Source organism: Mustela erminea, chromosome 6, assembly GCF_009829155.1.
Source record: "Mustela erminea isolate mMusErm1 chromosome 6, mMusErm1.Pri, whole genome shotgun sequence".
Lineage (NCBI taxonomy): Eukaryota > Metazoa > Chordata > Mammalia > Carnivora > Mustelidae > Mustela > Mustela erminea.
In genome coordinates, this window is record NC_045619.1 from 111545486 (window position 1) to 111566512 (window position 21027).

The 21027-nt window shown below is 41.6% G+C and overlaps 1 protein-coding gene across 1 annotated transcript in view; it reads right to left on the reverse strand.

Annotated features, from left to right (window-relative positions):
* The window catches only part of CCNY (cyclin Y), a 320551-nt gene extending 299817 nt beyond the window's left edge, over positions 1-20734 (reverse strand). Inside the window, exons 1-2 of the mRNA XM_032349316.1 lie at positions 20576-20734; positions 20148-20255 (exon numbers count right to left, since the gene is read on the reverse strand). The gene's annotated coding sequence lies outside the window, so the exon portion shown is untranslated. The remainder of the gene's footprint in view (positions 1-20147; positions 20256-20575) is intronic.
* Positions 20735-21027: the final 293 nt, after the last annotated feature.

The following is a 21027-nucleotide window of genomic DNA, read 5'->3' on the forward strand; positions in this document are numbered from 1 at the left end:
CCCTAACCAGACTTGGTGCACAGCCAGTGGACTGCAGTCTCTGAAGGGAGTTGGGGACTCAGACTCCTCTAGCCAGCTTTGCTTTTATGTGCATTTGCAGTCGGATCCAGGCATCTCCAACAAAAGCCTCTTTCTCTGGGGTCTTTGGAAGCTTGCTCAGGTGTCTCTTCTTATGGAGAAAGGAGCGGAAACCACGAAGACAACCTCTCTGCTTTCAGTACTCAGTTCTTTTGCACTCCCAGCCCTTCTCCCTTTCGCTCTCCCTAGCCCCAGGTCCAGAAAATTCCTAGAGCCTTTTGGTTTGGGCTCTTTTGGCAATGAGACAGTGAGAGGGACTAGCCACTCCTACTCAATGGACCCTTGACTGACATGAAGTTCATGAAGGAAACTAGACCAGGGTCGAGAAGGACAGTGTTTCCCTCCAGCTTTGCCTCCTGCTTACACCGTTGCTTTCAGGGAGTAAAGTCTTTTTTTGTTTGTTTGTTTGTTTTTTTGTTTTTTTGTTTAAGATTTTATTTATTTATTTGACAAGCAGAGATCATAAGTAAGCAGAGAGGTAGACAGAGTGAGAGAGGAGAAAGCAGGCTCCCCACGGAGCAGAGAGCCCGATGCAGGCTCGATCCCAGGACCCCGGGACTATGACCTGAGCCGAAGGCAGAGGCTTTAACCCACTGAGCCACCCAGGCGCCCCTCAGTGAGTAAAGTCTTGACTCTCACTTTCATCTTGGCTTGTTTTAATCACTACTCCAATACCTGGAGGCTCAGCTCCCTCGAGCTCCTCTGAGCCCAGCCGATGACAGAGGGTTACTTCTTAATGGAAGGCATTAGCAGCATAACTGTATGCTGATGAGGAGGAGATGAAACGAGAGAGAGAGGTAGGATTGCTGGGGTGATAAATCATGGTAGGTCTGCCTAGATCCTCTTACTGTAGGGCTGACACACTCACCCACAACTGCTGGCGATATAGGCTGAGAGCCATGTCACTCACTGGGAAATTACCTCAGCCACAAGGCACTAACATGCCCAAAGCTACTCCCCTTCCCAAGACTAGCTTATGCAGGGACACAGGGTATATTCTTCATCCCAGAGCACCCTGTAGGGTTGGCTAGGTTGCAACTGCATTATAGGGCGGCTCCTCTCTCTGCATTACTGTGTCTACCTCACTTCCCTGCACATGTCTCCCAACAGCATTTCCCCAACAAACCTCTAGCACACAATGTTCCTTCTTTGTTTCCAGGGAATAATCTAAAGATTGGCGTGCTCCTAGGAAGCAGACTCTAAAATGGGATTTGGGGGCTGGATCCCTTGCTAGCAACAAGGACCCCATCACTAGTGGCGGTGGAGTATGGACAGGTCTTGGGATGCTGTAGCAGTTCAATTGCCAAAACTTTAACCAGCAGCGAACCAGTTAGGATACGACTAGAACAGGACGCACTGGAGAGATAAGAGGGAAACGATGACTATGAAGACTGTGGAACTGGGTAGCTGTTGCTAAGCACATAAGTTCATTGAAAAGAAATAACGACAGGTTCTCAGGACAACTGATTCATCACCAATTCAGGAAAAAATATGAGAGCCAGAGGGTCTCTTAGCAGTGTTTTGGGAAATCCTAGTCTCCTGGACCTGGAGAGCTGACAAAGAGGAGGATGAGACTCAGAGCTTAATCTTAACAGTAGCAGAGCTCCTCTGCACCGGGTCTCTGTACAGGGTCGGGGTCTAGTAGAAAATGAGTAGAACCCGAAAGATTTTGGGTTGGGAATATCTAGGTGGATGTCATTAAGAACCCACGGGGCCTGCAGAAGTGATCCATTTCCCCTTGTTAAAATACAGTACCCTTCCTTCACTTCAAGATCTTGCAGTGGTCTTAAACAAAGCAAGTGCTTTGCAAGACCTTGCTGTCAACGTTCAGGATCAAGCATAGCCCGCTGAGGATGTCCTGGGCCTGCTGAGGGAGGAGAGGGACTATACACCGAAGGAGCTACAGAATCCATGCCCACAGGAGCTTAGAGGATATACATCAATGAGGTCCCCAGGGGGCTGGATCAAGAGCAGCTGAACATCAGATTAGGTAAGTAAGAGTTATCCACTCCCGTGATACAGGATTTAACACACTGGCAGGCGTGTTAACACACTGTGAGGCCCTTGGAGACTTGAAAAAAGTGCTGGGCCAAAGGCATGTTGCACAAAGACAGAACACCCACAAGCTATGTTCTTCATGAGGGTCTGGAACACACTCTATTTAGCAAAGCAATGAGGAAAGGACTGGTGGCAGGGAGCCAAGAATTGTGGGGAGCTCAGTGGTGACTGTCTTCTGGAGGCCAGTGCTGATGAAGGGAGATCCCTTTCACAACTGGGCTCCTTGACATAGCAATGAGGATTGCAACTGTCCAAAAGGATAGAGACAGATGGCAGCTCTTGACCATTAAAAATCAAGGTGAGTGAAAATAGGCTGGAGTGGCAGTTGGGGGAGTCCCTCAGAGAATCAGTAAGAGGACTAACAGAACATGATGTTCTACTTAAATTTTTAAAAGCAAAGATTATCAGGAAGCTAAAACCCCAATAAAAGTCATGATCCCTTGTGCAGTATTCGTAGATCCAGAACTTACTGACCAAAGGAGAAGCCAGTGTCTGCAAAAGCATGGCAGGTGTATTCAATAGTGATACCGCAGAACTTCCACAAAGAACTATGGCTGCTTACACAGGTAACCATGCATTGGTGAAAGGGGACTACTTAGACTTTTTGAGGATTATCGGACAGTCTAAATTGGTATCAGTATCCAGGAATCCAAAACACCACCATACCTTCTCTCCTAAACTTGGAATGGATGGGATCACAGAGTGAGTGGGTCCAGGTCCAGCTCACATTGAGTTGGCCTACCCATTGGTTCTTTCTGCAATCCCAAATTAACAATAAAACTGAACTGACTTTTTAGCTGTCAGAACTCTCAACGGTAAGGTAAGAGTTATTGTGATGGGAACGCCAAGTGTAAAAAAACAAAACAATACATTTTAATCAATGCCTCCTTCAAAGCCTTAAAGAATGAGTTGCTGTAGTCTCTCTCATATATCCATTTAATTCACCAATCTGGCCCATATGAAAGCCAGTTGAATCATGGCAGATGACAAGGGACTGTGGCAGCCTTAACCAATTAGTAGCCCCAATGGCAGCTGTTGTGCTGGATGGGGCATCTTTGGCCTTTAACCCCACCTCAGACACAGACATATATGAGACCATCTGTCTGGCAAATGTACTCTTTTCCATCCCTATCAGAAAGAAGGATTATAAGCAGTGAATATTCACATGGACAGGAAACAATATCCATTTCCCTCTTTCCCCAGTACTGTGTTTGCTTCCTTGGTTCCCATCCCATTATACCTGAAAGGGACTTGGGTATTCTACAGAGTAAGACGTTGCGCCACTATATTGATGACATGGTGCTAATCAGATCAGAGGCAGAAGGATGGCAAGTACCTTGGAGGCCTTGCTAAGACACCTGCAAACCAGAGGGGGGAGGTAAGCCCATGGAGGTTTAGGAGACTGCTACATCAGTGAGGTGTCCAGGGGTCCAGAGGGCTGGGGCACACTGATATATCCCATCACTAAGGAAAAAGCACAGTGCTTGGTGAGCCCCTCGAGGGTCTGGAGGTAACATATTCCACACTTGGGAACAGGGCTCTACCCCATTCAGCAGATTTCATGGAAGGCTGCCAGATGGGGCCCTGTAGCAAAAGCTGACTGCGGTGGGAGCAGTCATGCTGCTGGGCCCTCTGACCCAGCAGACCAGAGTGACTAGAGGTGTCTGTGCTGGGAGAAGATGCTGTGGGAGTTGATGACAAGCTGGGTGTGAGAATCACAAAGTGAACAGCAAGGCTGTTTACCTCTTCAAAAAATGAAGCTCCTGTTCAGCAATGGGTCCTGCGAGTGATGATCTCTCTAACCACAGGACATCAGGTACCCTGAGCCAGAGCTGCTCACTGTGACTGGTGTCTGTCAGATGTACTGGGACATATGGTTGGGGCGAGGGGACAAAGTGGTCAACAGCAAGCCTTCTTAAGAGGACACAGGCACAGTCATGCAGGATTGGACCCAGCCCAGCCAGAGAGTGCCAGCAAGAGGCCTGGGCTGCTGAGAATGAGGAGAGGCAGCTTTGGAGACTGGAGGAGAGAGGGGGAAGGAGAAATGCACATTTAGGGGCGTGCTGGGCAACATGGGCTAGGGAAGCAGCAGGCTTTCAGGCAGCACTCAGAGCCTGCTTGAAATGAATGTTGATCTGTGACAATCACAATTTCAGGTCGCCATGGGTTTGCATTTTTCTCCATCCACCTTCAGTTGCCTGGATGCGGGTGGGGTATGTTTTTTCAACCAGGGCTGGGATTGTGCCTCTAAGTGCAAGAGAAGGAGAAAGGGGCATGTGAAGTGAGGGTGTAAGCCAGGGAGGGATTCTAAGGAGGGACATCGGAACCCCCCGCGGGGGGTTACAGAGGGAAACAGCGTGAGGCGGGGAAGTCCTCTTGGGGTTGAAGGGCCACTGGCCTGATGCTAAAGAGAGTGATCTGGAAAGATACCTAGGGGAGGCTGAGTGGGAAGCTCAAACTCCTGAGCCTGTCAGAGGACAGGGGTCTGGCCAGAAGAGGCAGAAGCTCTAGAAATACAGACAGACCCATGGACAGAAGAGCACCCAGCAGGTCAACTGACAGGAATCTCACTATTTCAAGGCACACAGAAATTCTGACCCTAATCTGCAGTTACCACAGGGTGTAAGAAGCCTTGTGGCATTAAACTTTAACCCAGCCCTGGAACACTGCCTGTGGATTTCCTCAACACGGACTCAGAGACTTGAGGTGTACACCATTTGTCTTCACCTTTCTATTGCCTGACAGATGCACCATTGCTAGATCATGCACCTACCGCATAGGATTTGTGTGCAAATTAAATGAGCTAATATGTATTAAGTGCTCAAAATAATGACTGACATATAACTCTCAGTAGGTATTAATCATCATTAATTAGAGAACAAATTAAAAAGCAACTGCACACACACACACACACAGAATAGACAGATCTATAGAGATAGAAAGTAAATTAGTAGTTGCCAAGGGTTGGGGGTTAGAGAGAGCAATGGAGAATGAGTGCTAACTGTACAACATTTTTGTATGTTTTGGGGGGTGGAGTAGGAAAATTAATGTAAAATTAGATTGTGGTGGTGGTTGCATGAATTAGTAAATATACTTAAAAAAAAAAAAAAAACCATTGAGGGGGTACCTGGGTGGCTTAGTGAAGGCCTCTGCCTTCGGCTCAGGTCTTGATCCCAGGGTCCTGGGATCGAGTCCCGCATCAGGCTCTCTGCTCAGCAGGGAGCCTGCTTCCTCCTCTCTCTTTCTGCCTGCTTCTCTGCCTACTTGTGATCTCTGTCTGTCAAATAAATAAATAAAATCTTTTTTTAAAAAGCCATTGAATTTTATACTTTAAGAGGGTGAATTTTATGATCTGTGAATTATATCTCAGAAAGCTTTTTCTTTAAGGAAGCAGTAATGAAAGTTATCCCAAACTAAGCTCCACTGAGAGTACTGATATTGAGAACCATGTTTATCTTCATTACTCTTCTAGGGAATTATCCTTTATTAGCTTTGTTATAGCCTGTAGGTCATTTTCACTATGCCAGGAACAGTACCACATGTGAGAATCCTGAGAAATAAAAAGTCACAGTAGAAATGACTGCTCTTGCCAGGTGGTTAGGACGTGTTTATTTGAATGCATTTTAATTGGTGTAATTGCATTTCTGGGAGGGAGCATTTTCTTCAATGTCTCATTCTGTGTTGGCATTATTAATAGCCTGGTATCTACTCACACAGAGCGAGAAAAGCATGCACTTCCAGGGGCACAGGAATAATGCTAATTTTATTCATTTGGCAATACCGGGGGAAAAGGTAAACTGATACAGAGAAAAAAACAAGAACTAATACTTTTCTTAGAAGTATCTGCTTATTTTATTCCTTTGGCTTGGTTCAATAAGCTTGACCGAAGATACCCCAAGACACTCATCATTCATTCATTAAACAACTACTTATTGAACTCCTTCTACAATGAGAAACAGAATATTGCTCGAATATGAGTGGAGAATAATCTTAAGAAAAAATAAATTTAACTTTTTATAGTTTTAGGACTATAATACTGACTCATGTGTAGATATGCAAAGGAGGAGGCCAGGTCTCCATGTAATTACAGAAGAAGCATAAGTATACGTGTTTGGTGGTAGCTGTGGCATAAGTCGCCCATGCAATGACCTCTCAGCATATCACACGGGACTGGCCTTCTCCCTGTGGTTCTCAAACTTCAGTGCGCATCATGATCACCTGTAGGGCTTGGTGAAACTGGAGATTGCTGTCTTTGCCTAGAAATTGATTCAAGAAATCTGATGTGGTGTCTAAAAACATTAATTTCTAGAAAGTTCCCATGAGATATTGGTATTGATGATATTGATGATTGATATTGATGAGATATTAACGCTGCTCTTACAAAACCTACCCTAGTCAGAACCATGAGAGAGGAAACATGTTTCGTATCACCTTATCTTCTTTAAGCTTCCTTCTCACTTTTTTTTTTTTTTAAGATTTTATTTATTTATTTGACAGACAGAGATCACAAGTAGGCAGAGAGGCAGACAGAGAGAGAAAGAGGAGGAAGCAGGCTCTCCGCGGAGCAGACAGCTGGATGCGGGGCTCGATCCCAGGACCCTGGGATCATGACCTGAGCCGAAGGCAGAGGCTTTAACCCACTGAGCCACCCAGGCGCCCCAGCTTCCTTCTCACTTTTGGGTACATATGCGACCTTATTACAAAGAAGAGTCCCCTACCTTGGACCAAAGCCGACAAACTTCCCTTTTCCCTCCTTCCCTTAAAGCCAGCTTCCGGGGACCCACTTATGTAAGGTTCTGTTTTTGGTAGGAAACACCAGCCAATCTAATAAGTGAATCAAAGGAAGGCTTAGTTATTGCCAAGGCATTCATGCGTGACCCTATGCTATAATACTGTTTCCTCTTGATATTCAGCTTGAATTTTCTCAGCCTTCCTTCAGGCCAGATCTGTTGTTCTATGCATGACAGCTTTGGCAGTAATGTCTATACTGATACTCCATTTTAATAGCTTGTTTTTACAGAAGGCATAGCTTCATTAATAATTTATTAAATTATTAAAGTAAGAGAAATCTATCAGTCTCATATTCTTGGCATGGAAATCATACAGTATCTTTTAAATGCATGGCACATAAATTCTCCAAAGGTGTCTTAGGGATGGGTTCTATAGCAGAACTCTGAAAATTTGGGCCAATGCTTGAGGGACACCTGAGCTGCTGGTTGGTTAAGCATCTGCCTTCAGGTCAGGTCATGATCTCAGGGTCCTGGGACTGAGGCCTGCATCAGGTGCTCTAGTCAGCGGGGAGCCTGCTTCTCTCTCTCGTTCTCCCTCTGTGTTTACTCTCTCAGATAAATAAATAAAATGTTAAAAAAATCTTTGTGGAGTGGGAAGCTATGGACGCTATATGTGTAAGTTACTATAAAGTAATAAGTCATTGCATCTACAGATCTAAATTAGACTTTTTAAAAGGATTTTTAAATGTTTAAATTGAAAAAAAATTAAATTAGACTTTTAAAAGGATTTAAAAGGACTCTTTAAAATTAATGTGGATGGGGTGCCTGGGTGGCTCAGTGGGTTAAAGCCTCTGCCTCCGGCTCAGGTCATGATCTCAGGGTCCTGGGATCAGGCCCTACATTGGGCTCTCTGCTCGGCAGGGAGCCTGCTTCCCCCTTCTCTTTCTGCCTGCCTCTGCCTGCTTGTGATCTCTGTCTGTCAAATAAATAAATAAAATCTTAAAAAAATAAAAATAAAATAAAATTAATATGGAAGAAAGAATATTTGAACAAACTATCAACTACTTTGACCAAACAGACGTATGAAACAGTACACCCAGCAACTACAAGGAAATATATGCTTTTTAAGTACAATGGAGCATTCACAAAAGTAGACACATAATGAGTCATAGTTTCAAAAGCGTGGAATATTACAGCATCTATTCTATAACAACAAAATCAAATTGGAATTCATTAAAATTAAGATATAAAGAAAAGCCCCAAATATTTGAGAAGAAAACAACGTACATTTAAATAACTCACAGTAAAAGAATAAATCACAAGGAAGTTAGAAAATATTTCTAATTGAATGCTAATAAAAATACAACATATGCGATTTTATGGGATGCAGCCAAAACAGTACTTCCCTAGAAGGAAACCAATACTTAAAAATACTGAAATACAGGGCAATAAGAAAATTTTAAAAATGTTTAAAAATCAGTGATCTAAGGTTGCAACATAAGAGGCTTCTTAGGAAAAGAGGAGCAAATTAGGGGCACCTGAGTGGCTCAGTCAGTTAAGCAACTGCCTTTGGCTCAGGTTATGATCCCAGGGTCCTGGGATCGAGCCTCACTTCAGGGTCCCTGCTTAGCAGGGGAGTCTGCTTCTGCCCTTCCCCTCTCCTTGCTCATGCTCTCTCACTCACTCTTTCTCTTTCAAATAAATAAATAAAATCTTAAAAAAAAAAAAAAAAGAAGAAGAAGAAGAAGAAAAGAAGAGCAAATCAAACCCAAGGTAAAGAAGGAAGGAAATAAAAATCAGGAATCAATGAAATGGAAAGCAACCAAATATGGAAAATTAACAAGACTAAAAGTCAATTCCTTGACAAGTTTAAAAGAGTTGATAAACCCCTAGTAAGACTAATCATGAAAAAGAGGGGAAAATATAAATTCAACAATTTAGATGAAGCAGGAACACAATTTACCAAAAAGAAGATAACCTGAACATTTGTATATCTACTATGTAAACAGAATTTGGTCATCAATAATTTTCCCATAAAGAAAACTCTAGGCCCTTAGTCTTGGTGAATTCTATTAAATAATTAAGGAAAAAGTAATGACAAGTATACACAAATTCTGTTAGAATAGAGATAAGTCCAAAAAACTTGTGAGATATGACAAGAAAAGAAACTTATAGACCATACTCGGGGCACCTGGGTGGCTCAGTGGGTTAAAGCCTCTGCTTTCGGCTCAGGTCATGATCCCAGGGTCCTGGGATTGAGCCCCACATCGGGCTCTCTTCTCCACAGGGAGTCTGCTTCCTCCTCTTTCTCTCTCTATGCCTGCCTCTCTGCCTACTTGTGATCTCTGTCTGTCAAATAAATAAATAAAATCTAAAGAAAATTATAGACTAAAAAGAGATAGAGGCAATAATCCTTACAAATAATTATTAATTGAAGTGAAAATGGATAATATATCATGAGTAAGTAAGGTTTATCACAAGAATGCACGATTGGCTTAATATTAGAAAAATCAATGTAATTCTCCATATTAACAGAATAAAGGAGAAAGACTATGATTGTCTTAATACACTCACCCTAATGCAAACCAAAATCCCTGTAGGCTTTTTGTAATTATAATTTAATTCTAAAATTTCTGTGGAAAAGCAAAGCTCTAAAAGAGCCAAAAATCTTGAAAAAAGAACAAAAAGGATTATGAAGGATTATGCTATCTTGTTGCAAGATTTACTATGAAGCTACAATAATCATGATAGTGTGGTTAAGCAAAATAACAGAAAAATAAATCAATGAAACAGAAGAATCCAGAAATAGATCCACACACATATATATAGTCAATTGACTTGACAAAGACAGTGTGATGTTTATATGCCAGCTTGAGTAGGTTATGGTACCCAGATTTTTTGCCAAACGTTAGTCTACATGTTGCTGTGAAGTTATTTTGTAGATATGATTAATGTTTACAAATCAGTTGACTTTAAGTAAAGCAGATTTCTCTTAAGGGTATGTGGTGAGCCTTGTCTAATCAGTTGAAGACTTTAAGAGCAAAGATTGAGGAGTGTAGAAAAAGAACCAATTCTGCTTCAAGATTGGAACATAGAAATCCTGCTTGAGGGCACCTGGGTGCTCAGGCAGTTAAGCATCTGCCTTTGGCTCAGGTTGTGATCGCAGGGTCCTGGGATTGAGTCCCTCAAAGCTATTACAATAGCATGGACTATATGCTATAACTTTCATCCCCATGACTTCTTTATTCCATAACTGGAAGACTGTAACTCCCACTCCCCTTCACCCATTTTGCCCATCCCACTTGCCTCCCCGCTGACAACCACCAATTTGTTCTTTGTATTTATGGGTCTTCTTCTGTTCTGTTCGTTTGCTTTGTGTTTTTGGATTCTCCATATAAATAAAATTATATGGTATTTATCTTTGTCCAACTTATTTCATTTAGCTTAGGATAATACCCTTTAGGTTTACCAATGATGTAAAAAATGTCAAGATATCATTCTTTTTATGACTGAGTAATATTCCAACACACACACACACACACACCTTCTTTATCCATCCATCAATGGACAATTAAGCTTTCTTCCATATTATGAATATTAAAAAGAATGCCTCAATGAACTTAGGGATGCTGATGTCTTTCCAAATTAATGTTTTTATTTTCTTTGGGTAAATACCCAATAGTGGAGTTGCTAGATTGCATGGTATTTCTCCTTTTAATTTTCTTGAGGAACTTCATCCTGTTTTCCACAGTGATTGCACCAATTTACATTCCCATGAACACTACAGGCAGGTTCCCTTTACTCCACATCCTAGCCAATACTTGTTATTTCTTGTCTTTTGGATGCTAGCCATTCAGACTAGTGTGAGGTGATAGCTCATTGTGCTTTTGATTTGCATTTCCCTGGTGATTAGTGATATATCTGTTGGCTATCTGTATGTCTTTGGGAAAATGTCTATTCAGGTCCTCTGCCCATTTTTAATTGGATGTGTGTGTGTGTGTGTGTGTGTGTGTGTGTGTGTGTGTGTGTGTGTTTGAGTTGTCTAAGTTCTTTATATATTTTGAATATTAACCCCTTAACAGAATCATCATTTGCAAGTATCTCCCATTCAGTAGGAATGCCTTTTCATTTTGCTGATGGTTTTCTTTGCTCTGCAAAAGCTTTTTATTTTGATGTAGTCAATTAGACTTTTTAAACTTTTTAAAGTGATTACCGTAGACTTTACAATATACATTTATAACTAATCCAAATTTACCTTCAAATAACACTATACCAACTCAGATGTAGACAAATACCAAATAATAACAAAATATTCCTGACTCTTCCCTCTCATTGATCATGTTACTACTGTCATTCATTTTACTTATACATAAGCATACATAAATACATACATATATATGTTTAATGCACTGTTGCTATTATTTTAAATGAACTGTTAAATGAACTGTTAGATCAATTAAGAATAAGAAAAATAAATTTTTAGGGGTACCTGGCTGGCTCAGTTGAAAGAGCGTGGGACTCTTGCTCTTAGAGTTGTGAGTTCAGGCCCCATATTGCATGCAGAGATTATTTAAATAAATATTTTTTAAAGAAAGGAAGAAAAATAAATTTTTATTTTGCCTTCATTTAATTATTCTCCAATGCTCCTTTATGCAGATCTAAGAGTCCAACCTATATGGTACCTTTCTCTCTGAAAAACTTCTTTTTTTTTTTTTTAAGATTTTATTTATTTATTTGTCAGAGAGAGAGAGAGGAGCGAGAGTGAGCACAAGCAGGCAGAGTGGTAGGCAGAGGGAGAAGCAGGCTCCCGACTGAACAAGGAGCCCGATGCGGGACTCGATCCCAGGACGCTGGGATCATGACCTGAGCCGAAGGCAGCCGCTTAACCAGCTGAGCCACCCAGGCGTCCCTAAAAAACTTCTTTTAACATTTCTAGCAGTTCAGCTCTACTGGCAACAAATTAAATTATTGTTCACCTGAGAAATCTATTTCTCTTTCACTTTTGAAGTATATTTTCACAGGGTACAGAATTCCTGGTTGGTGATTTCCCCCCGCTCCTACACTTTAAATATCTCATTCCACTCCCTTCTTGCTTCCATGGCTTCGAAGGAGAGGTCATATAATGCTCATCATCATTTCCTTTTTTGGTAGGGTGTATTTTTCTTGTGACTTTTTTCAAGATCCTTTTTTTTTTTTTAAGATTTTATTTATTTATTTGACAGACAGATCACAAGCAGGCAGAGAGGCAGGCAGAGAGAGAGGGAAGCAGGCTCCCCACTGAGCAGAGAGCCCGACACGGGGCTCGATCCCAGGACCCTAAGATCATGACCTGAGCTGAAGGCAGAGACCCAACCCACTGAGCTTCTGCACTTTGAATATGTATTGTTTTTAGAGATCACTTTGTATTGAGATTCAGATACTTTCTTCTGCATCAGAACTTTGTTGTCCATTTGATCTGGTTTTTAACACTTAGAAGGACAGTACATTTTCAGTTTTTTGCCGCCCAGCTATTTATTGTTCAACTCGATCAGGAACTTACAAGATAGACAAAAAGATCACAGTCATGCCCAAATCGGCTTTTTTTCATTAGTTTCTCCAGTCTTAATTCTGGGAATCAATGCTTGGTATCTTTTTGCTCTCACAAATGAGAGCAGGAGTCCCATCATCTTCCTTTCACACCTGCATCTTCAAAGGAGCCTCTCCCATGGCTTCCCGCTGAAATCAGACCAAATCCACACCCATCTTCCACTGCCTGGAGAAACTGAACCTGTTTCTCCAACAGAAATGAGTGCTCTCTGCTATGCATGTTTATTCCAACAGAATTGTTTATTCCAACAGAAACGAGTGCTCTCTGCTATGCATGAGATGATAGCTGCCTTCCACAGTGGGCTGCCTAGTCCATTCCTCACTTGGCAGTTATAGAACTAAGGAAACCAGGAGTCTTTGAATACGTAAACAGAACCCACATGAAGACTAGCTTTCCAATGGCTGACACAAAAGTCTTAGTGTAAGGCTGGAATGAGCCTCTTCTGGAAAGGGCTGTTTTATATGCTATTGTTAACAGTAATGTCATCTTTCAAGTCAAGCCTTAGAAAGTAGAATAAATTCCATTCAAATCAAATCAACAAATACTTACTAAGCCACAAGTTGAAATCAAGACTCCCAAATAAGACCTATCTTGCTGCCAATGATTTCCCACCCACCACCTGCTGTAGGGAGTATCTCTGTGGCGGAGTATCCATTAGGGCTCTTGTTCCCTTCTGCTCTATTTTTTCGCTATCACTGAGAAATATTGTTAGTTCTACACAAGAAGATCCTCTCTACATAGGTTACAAATGCAACAAGAAATATGCACTTGTGTCCATGCATGAGTTTTAAATCAACTTAATGCATAGAGTCCTTTCTTCCACAGAGTAATCAAGAAAAGCAAGCTAAATTTCTCACATAAGAAGTTATCTGAAGGTAATATAAATCATCTTGTGTCATCTTTTCTTCTCCATACCTACCCAAGGATGGCTTATGTCATTTAGATTAAAAAATAATTATACTTGTGGGGCGCCTGGGTGGCTCAGTGGGTTAAAGCCTCTGCCTTCGGGGCGCCTGGGTGGCTCAGTGGGTTAAGCCGCTGCCTTCGGCTCAGGTCATGATCTCAGAGTCGTGGGATCGAGTCCCACATCAGGCTCTCTGCTCAGCAGAGAGCCTGCTTCCCTCTCTCTCTCTCTCTGGCTGCCTCTCCGTCTACTTGTGATTTCTCTCTGTCAAATTAATAAATAAAATCTTTAAAAAAAAAAAAAAGCCTCTGCCTTCAGCTCAGGTCATGATCCCAGGATCCTGGGATCGAGCCCCACATCGGGCTCTCTGCTCAGCAGGGAGCCTGCTTCCTCCTCTCTCTCTCTGCCTGCCTCTCTGCCTACTTGTGATCTCTGTCTGTCAAATGAATAAATAAAATCTTTAAAAAAAATAATTACACTTGTAAAATGTGGAGAGTAGGGCTGCTGTCAGCAGTGTGGCTCATAGACTTTCCTGCAGGTGGCTTGCAGGTGTGTCCTTCACAATGAAGGGAAGAAGTGAGCACGTGCCAACGACATGCTACTGAGCTGCATACCCACCTCTACCAAGACTTATTCTGTGCTCTTGATTCTTCTAAGTTCTATGCTTCAGAGTACCGTTCCCTGAAAAGCCCCACTTTCTCCTTAACCACTAAGGAAAATTAGGTAACTTCAGGCAATCCTTGACCCCACTTTAGTGACAGGATGCCTTTGTACAACCTGAAATCCTCATTTAAAGCCAGGTGTGGAAGAAATACCTTGAGTCCTTTGGCATTGTCCTTTTAATGCTCTATTCCATTGGTTCTTGAGACTCTGGCTGTTATAAGGTGGAGATCCACTACACATGGGAGTCACTACAGGCAAAATGCCTCCAGAGAAATAAATAATTTATTTTCTTTATTTTTCTTAAGAGTTTAATTATTTATTTATTTGACACACACAAACACAGAGAGAGAGAGAGCGAGAGCGCACAAGCAGGGAGAGCAGCAGGCAGAGGGAGAAGCAGACTCCTGGCTGAGCACAGAGTCCAACGTGGGACTCCATCCCAGGACCCTGGGATCATGACCTGAGCCAAAGACAGATGCTTGACCAACTGAGCCACTCAGGCACCCAGAAATAAATAATTTAAACAAAGCTACAAACCTAAGTTTAATAAGTGACAATAGAAATAACCCAGAGATCTCCAACCAAAATATTGTAGTAGAAACCCTAATCTCCAACTTTCTTCTCTATTTACCTAACTTTCCCCCTTTGTCAAGAAAACAAATAAGTTGGTACATACTATGCCCCAAATTATTTCCTCACACTATTATCTTCGTTACCACATATCCCCAGTCTACTAATATTCTCACTATTATATACTTAGTCCTTTGATTGTTAAGATTTTTACTGTGGACATATCCCAGGCATATTATCAGCATTCTTAAAATTGGAGACATAAGTCTTCTCTCAACATCTACTTAAGAAAACAAAAAAGCTTTTCTTGAGACGTATGCTTGGTGTGATGCTCATGCTATTCATTATTTAACACACCAAGCCTTGCAGGAAACCCCCAAATTTTTAAATGTAACTGTTACATTCTAAGATAATTCAGGGATCCCAAAAGCGATTCCTTCAGTTAGTCTTAGTCAGGATTTGGGTGTAGTAGAGGGAAATTATGTCTGGTAACAGACCCTCCTTGGAGATGAGAACCAGGCAGTGATTCTAAACCCTGGAAAACTATCTGATCCAGCTCAGGTGGGGCTCAGGCATATTTTTCCAGAGTTTTGTAGGCGGTCCACATCCACAGCCGATGTTCAGAAACTTTATCTTGGGAGAAACTTCTATCTTAGGGTTTGCCAACTGGCTGCTTTCTCAACCTAGTCCCTGATCTGGGTCGTAGACTTGACACACTACTACAGTTCCAAAGGGGAGGGGCCCGTGGAATGATGGGATGGTTTCAGTCCACCCTGGGGTGGGGCTATGGCAGGAGCAGAGTCAGTATTGCAGGAGGTAGACTTTTACATATAAGAGTCTCTCTGTGCTCTGACCCAAAATGAAACCCATGATTCAAGATTCTTTTCCCTCCAAATTCTTGTCTTAAACAGATTCTGAAAAGAGTTGGCAGGAATTAGTTCATCAGTTGCATTGGTTGTGATAAGAATGTCCAGGTAACATGATACTGCTAGAGGGTGAGGAGTACTTTGGGGGCAGAAGGCCTCAGAAAAACACAGAAAAAGACATTGGAATTGGAAATAGACAAAGGACAAACTGCACCAAAGTCTCGTTTCTGACATAGAGGTTGTGCTTTCTCTGAGCTGGATGGCTTTGATTTCTTTCTGAGATATCAGTGGAAGACTGTCCAGGGGGTGAGAGGAGCAAGTGAGTCTCCAGAGCCATGTGATATCTTAGGGTCTCCTTTTCAAAAACTATGCTGGATGGTTACGCTTGAAACGTTTAGGAGACCACATTTTTTTTCCTTCTTTGAAGAATTAGGCTGAAAATACAACTCCACCCTGGGAGGGCTAACAGAAGTTATAATTTTTAAAAAGGCCTGAGTTTTAAATCTAGGGCAGTGGTGGGTAAAACTATAGTCTGTAGGTCAAATCCCACCTGTTGCCGGTTTTTGTGTAAGCCCCAGGTTGAGAGTGGTTTTTAAATTTCTAAATGATCAGAAGAGAAATCAGAAGACTAGTATACTATGATGTGAACATTATGAAATTATTTTCAGTGTCCGTAAATAAAGCTTTATTGAAACATGGCCATACTCATGTGTCCACACACTGTGTACTTCAGTGATAGCTGAGTAGTTGTCACAAGCTGTATGTAGTACTCTGTTACTTTGCAAACTGCACAGCCCACCTCAAAACACAGTGACACAGCTTTAATTCAACAGCATTTTGAGAGCCATGCTTATTGCCATAACATGACATTTTATAATGGGCATAGTGCATGCCCATCATGTCAAGACAAGAAATGGAGAGAAAAATAAACTTCAAATAGTATACTTGTAAGACACAGTGTGGATTATTTTGTCATCAAATTGGATGACAAGAACTGTGTCTATTATAAAGTGGTGCTATTTAGCTGTGCTAAAAATACAGTCCCTATTGGCATTACCAGATAGATGAAGCAATCATAACAATTTTCCCAACTCACAGGAAAGCACATCAGAAAAAACAGGAAGTAGAAGAAGGAATACTTTATTATAGCAGAATTTTTCTTCACAAGTTTTTTGGAAATGAAGCTTCAACCAAAGATTCCAACTTTGGAATCTTTATCTAACTTTGTTAGATAAAGCAAGTTATATACCAATGGTCATATTTGATTCCAAGCCAAAGAAATATGTCCAGAGAAAATAAACTGGTTTAAAGCTACTAACTTTTGGGCAAAAAGTTACTCAAAGAGTTGAGGACATTGGAAGCAACATCAATAGTCAATTTTAAAAGAAGCCAAATGAATTCAAGTGGTCTTCCTTGGCTTTTGATAAGCCAACATACTGTTCAGTTGTTGTTATTCAAGGAGTCAATGCCAGATCTGAAGTCACTGAGCTTCATCTCTATGAATGGCCTCCATGAAACAATTACAACTGAGAATATTTTCAAAAACAGTAAGAAAACACTAATCCAGTACAATCTGAAGTGGAATCTGCTAAGATGTCTAGCACAGATGGTGATAAAAATTTATGTGGAGAAAAACAGGGCTTAGCTGGATGAATTTACAGTTTTTGAAAATGTAAGGTGTTTAAAGACTTCCTTGTGTTCGTTGTACTATTTATCAGCAGTTACTCCTGAGGAACATATTTGATACCATGTATTTTCGAATTGGTAGTGTTGACAGTGAACTTCTACTCTCACGGATGTAAAAATTTTCAGTTCTACAAATTTTGTCATAAATGGAAACAAATCTCTACTTGTTCTACAACACAGCCCCACAGCAGTGTGATGTTTAGTGGTGACGAAATTTTACTGAGGTTATTTTCAGCTCAGGGTCAAGACTGAAATTTCTCTGAATGCGGACTTTCTTCAATCACAGTGATTTAACTTTGAAAGACTTTGGAAATTATTTTTCCTAAAGATTTTTTAAAATTTGTTTATTTGACAGAAGGAGACACAACTAGAGAGGGAACACAGGCAGGGGAAGTGGGAGAGGGAGAAGCAGACTTCCTGCCAAGTAGGGAGCCCTATGCGGGGCTCGATCCCAGGACCCTGGGACCAGGACCTATGCCAAAAGCAGATGCTTAATGACTGAGCAATCCAGGCACCCCTGACTTTGGAAATTAGTTTTTGCTGCAGATTTAATGTTTCTTAATGAATTGAGCTTAAAACTAGAAGGCAAAGCTGTGATTATGTAGAAAATTTGTACTGCTCTAAAGTCATTTTGATGACAGCTAATGTTGTTTGAATCGCCAACAATATCAAGCTGTGGTATTTACTTCCTATGTTGTCAAAAATTAAAAGAAGGAGTGAAGAGTCTCCATCCCACACAAATATGCAGAGAATATATTTTCCAAGCTCATCCTATAGTTCCGGCAGTATTTTTTGGACCTCATTCCACATGCAAAGGAAAAGTCCCATATTTCAAAATCTATCTAATTGTGCAATTTTAGCTTCTGCTTCACTATCAGTTGAGCTGATTAATCTACAATAATATGCTAAAAGGCACATATCAAGGAAATAATATAATAGAATTCTATAAATGGCTCAAGTAATTAATGTTCTCTATTAAATCATATGCTTCTGATTGATATCACTATTCAGCAGCACCTATTTGCATGACAAGACATTTTCTTATCCTGTAAGTACCTACCTCAATTTTGCCTCTTAGCCTATAAAGCCTAAAGGATTTACTATCTGGCCTTTTATAGAAAAAAGAAAAGCCCCTGATCTAGAGGAGAGTGAGTATGTGAAAGATGGAGGAAGACCTCATTAAGTTCACTCGCTAGAAAGTTTGGTTAAGTACGAAGTGTAATTATTCTGATTTAGCAAACAAAGACTTGTCTGCAGTCATGTTACTTGAATGAAAAATAGAATTGGACCTGAAGCTACATCTTTCTGCTTTAAACTTACCACGTACAATTTAGTTTCAGCAAACAACAACAGCTGTCTTGCATTAATGATGCCAATTTGAATTTTTGTTAGTTTTATAGTTTTGTGTTTCATCTGTACATCTTGCTTTAGCTTCAGATATCAGTAAGACCTATCCTCATAAGTAGTTTATATCTAATATTTTATTTGTTCATATGTGTAGCATTATTTTAAAAAGTAAGTTTAAGTCACAATTCTGAAGCTCACATTTTTTTCCTTCAAAAGAACCCCTTAAATACTCGAGTTTGAGAAACGCTGTCTTAAATCAAACTTCCCCGATGCCCAATGCCAGGGCAACTGTCTGTCAGGTGTGAGATGTGAACATCTTCCCAGATGTGTTTTCATTTACTAAAAAGGAATGCTATGAATACACCTAAATCTGATTCTTCAGGAAGTGTTTAAAAAGTTGAGTGAAGGGGCACCTGGGTGGCTCAGTGGGTTAAAGCCTCTGCCTTCAGCTCAGGTCATGATCCCAGGGTCCTGGGATCGAGCCCCATATCCCCACATCCCCACATCCCCACATCGGGCTCTCTGCTCAACAGGGAGCCTGCTTCCTCCTCTCTCTCTGCCTGCCTCTCTGCCTACTTGTGCTGATTGTCAAATAAATAAAATCTTAAAAAAAAAAAAAAAAAGTTGAGTGAAATATTTCTCATCCAGAGATCATGGAAATGATAGAGCATCTGGAAGAGACTGTGTTGGGCAGAAATGACCTTAACAAGAGTCTGATCTTAGCTCTTCAAATGCAGTGGTTCTCAATATTAACACGCACAAAACCACCTGATGGGCTTGTTTAGCGTGCACAGTAGCAGACTTTTCTCCCAAAGATTGTCAGTCAGTAGTGCAAGGAGGAGGCCCAGGAATATTCTCTGATTGATGACACACGGACAGCCATATTTTGAGAAACATGCCTGTAGGTTCCTGATCTTCATGGTTTCATTCTGCTCTTTACTTTAGAACCCAGAGGATCTTTTGTAAAGCTCCCTGAACTCCCTACCATAAGAGGTGAGGTAGGAAGAAGAGATTAACCCATTCCACCTTGGTATCTCACTGATTGTTATTACAAATTCTAAACTACACTTGTTTGTGGAACATTCTGGAATACAGCAGGTGACTTAAGCTATTGGTTTGTAATTAGCTAGAAGTAACTCAGGTTTTAAGATTCAAATACCAAATAAAGGAACTTACAGATAAAAAAAAAATGTGACCAAGACTCATTTTCTATCAATCTAGTTATTTTTTAAAAAAAAAGCTTTAAACAACAATCTTGCTAGTCTCACATGTGTGATTTTCTGCAATCTCCACTGAAGGTCAAACATACATGAAAGAGCCCTTGTTTCATTGCCTAAAAGAACAGACGAATACCTTCATTTTAGATAAAAATCATGAGTCCAACACATTCTTACTGGTTAATATAAAATCTGTACTACTGAATGGAAGCCTCAGTGTAAGGCATCAACAACCCAGTGTCTGTAAATGAAACTTTAAACCTAAATTCAGGCCACTTCCTAAGCCAACATTGCCGGGGACTTTTACTGGGTATGTTTGTACGGGTTACCTGTCCCGACAACCCGCTGCTCGTTAAAACATAATACATTCATTAGACACAAAAGCTTGTCCTAGGAAAGAAGAGATTTTTAGCACTGGAAAATTACAGGATCAGGGCTCACCTGGTAGCAAAAAGCTCCAGGGCAGTGAGTTCCAGTCCCCGCTCAGCTTCTGATGTTGATATGACTGAAGGGGTTTGGGTTCGCTGCCCAGTTTCCTCACCCATGAACCTGGAATAACAACGCACCCTCCTTTACAAAGGAACCATGCTGTGTAGCAAAGTGACAGACGCTTTCTCCCTGTTCAAGAGACCAAGGTGTAGCCTCATTGTTTGTGATATTCCCCACACATACTCCAACGACTCCTGACCTTTTAACTATGAATTCCTCGCTTAGTCTCCATTTCAATACCTTCTATTTAGAGCCCTTTGGGCTCCTTAACCTTGCTTATCTCCCTGGCTTGGGTCTCTGTTGGTGAACCCTCACCGACATTCCTGACGAACATTACAACATTACGTTTGACTCCCACATCATCTATCCTTCCCAGTGACCTGCGGCCGGGATCCTGTCAGGTGTCTCCACACACAGTGCTCACCGCCATGCCTCTGCCCCGCTGCTTCTGGACAAGCCTGTCAGCCAGCCAGCTGTCCCCGGGGAGGCGGCAGCGGCTCTCGCGGGGGCTGGAGCGCACATCTCTCCCAGACTCTTAGCCCTTCCTCCCACGCGCTGCCCCTCACCACACTGTAATAATGCCCCTTATGTGTCATAACTATGTCACGACTCCCCTGCGGGCGTGCGTTACCTCCTGGCTTCTGTCAGATTCCTGGCTTTCTGTACAGGGGGCAGGTCAATGCATGCACCCAAGGTGGGAATGAACTGTTCGACTTGTCATTCTTCAACGGTCTGGTTTATACACTTGGGCTGGAGAAAGATGAGAAAGATGAGATGAGAAGAGAAAGGACGCCACCTGAGGAATCCCCCAGTATCCCGAAAGCTCTAACCT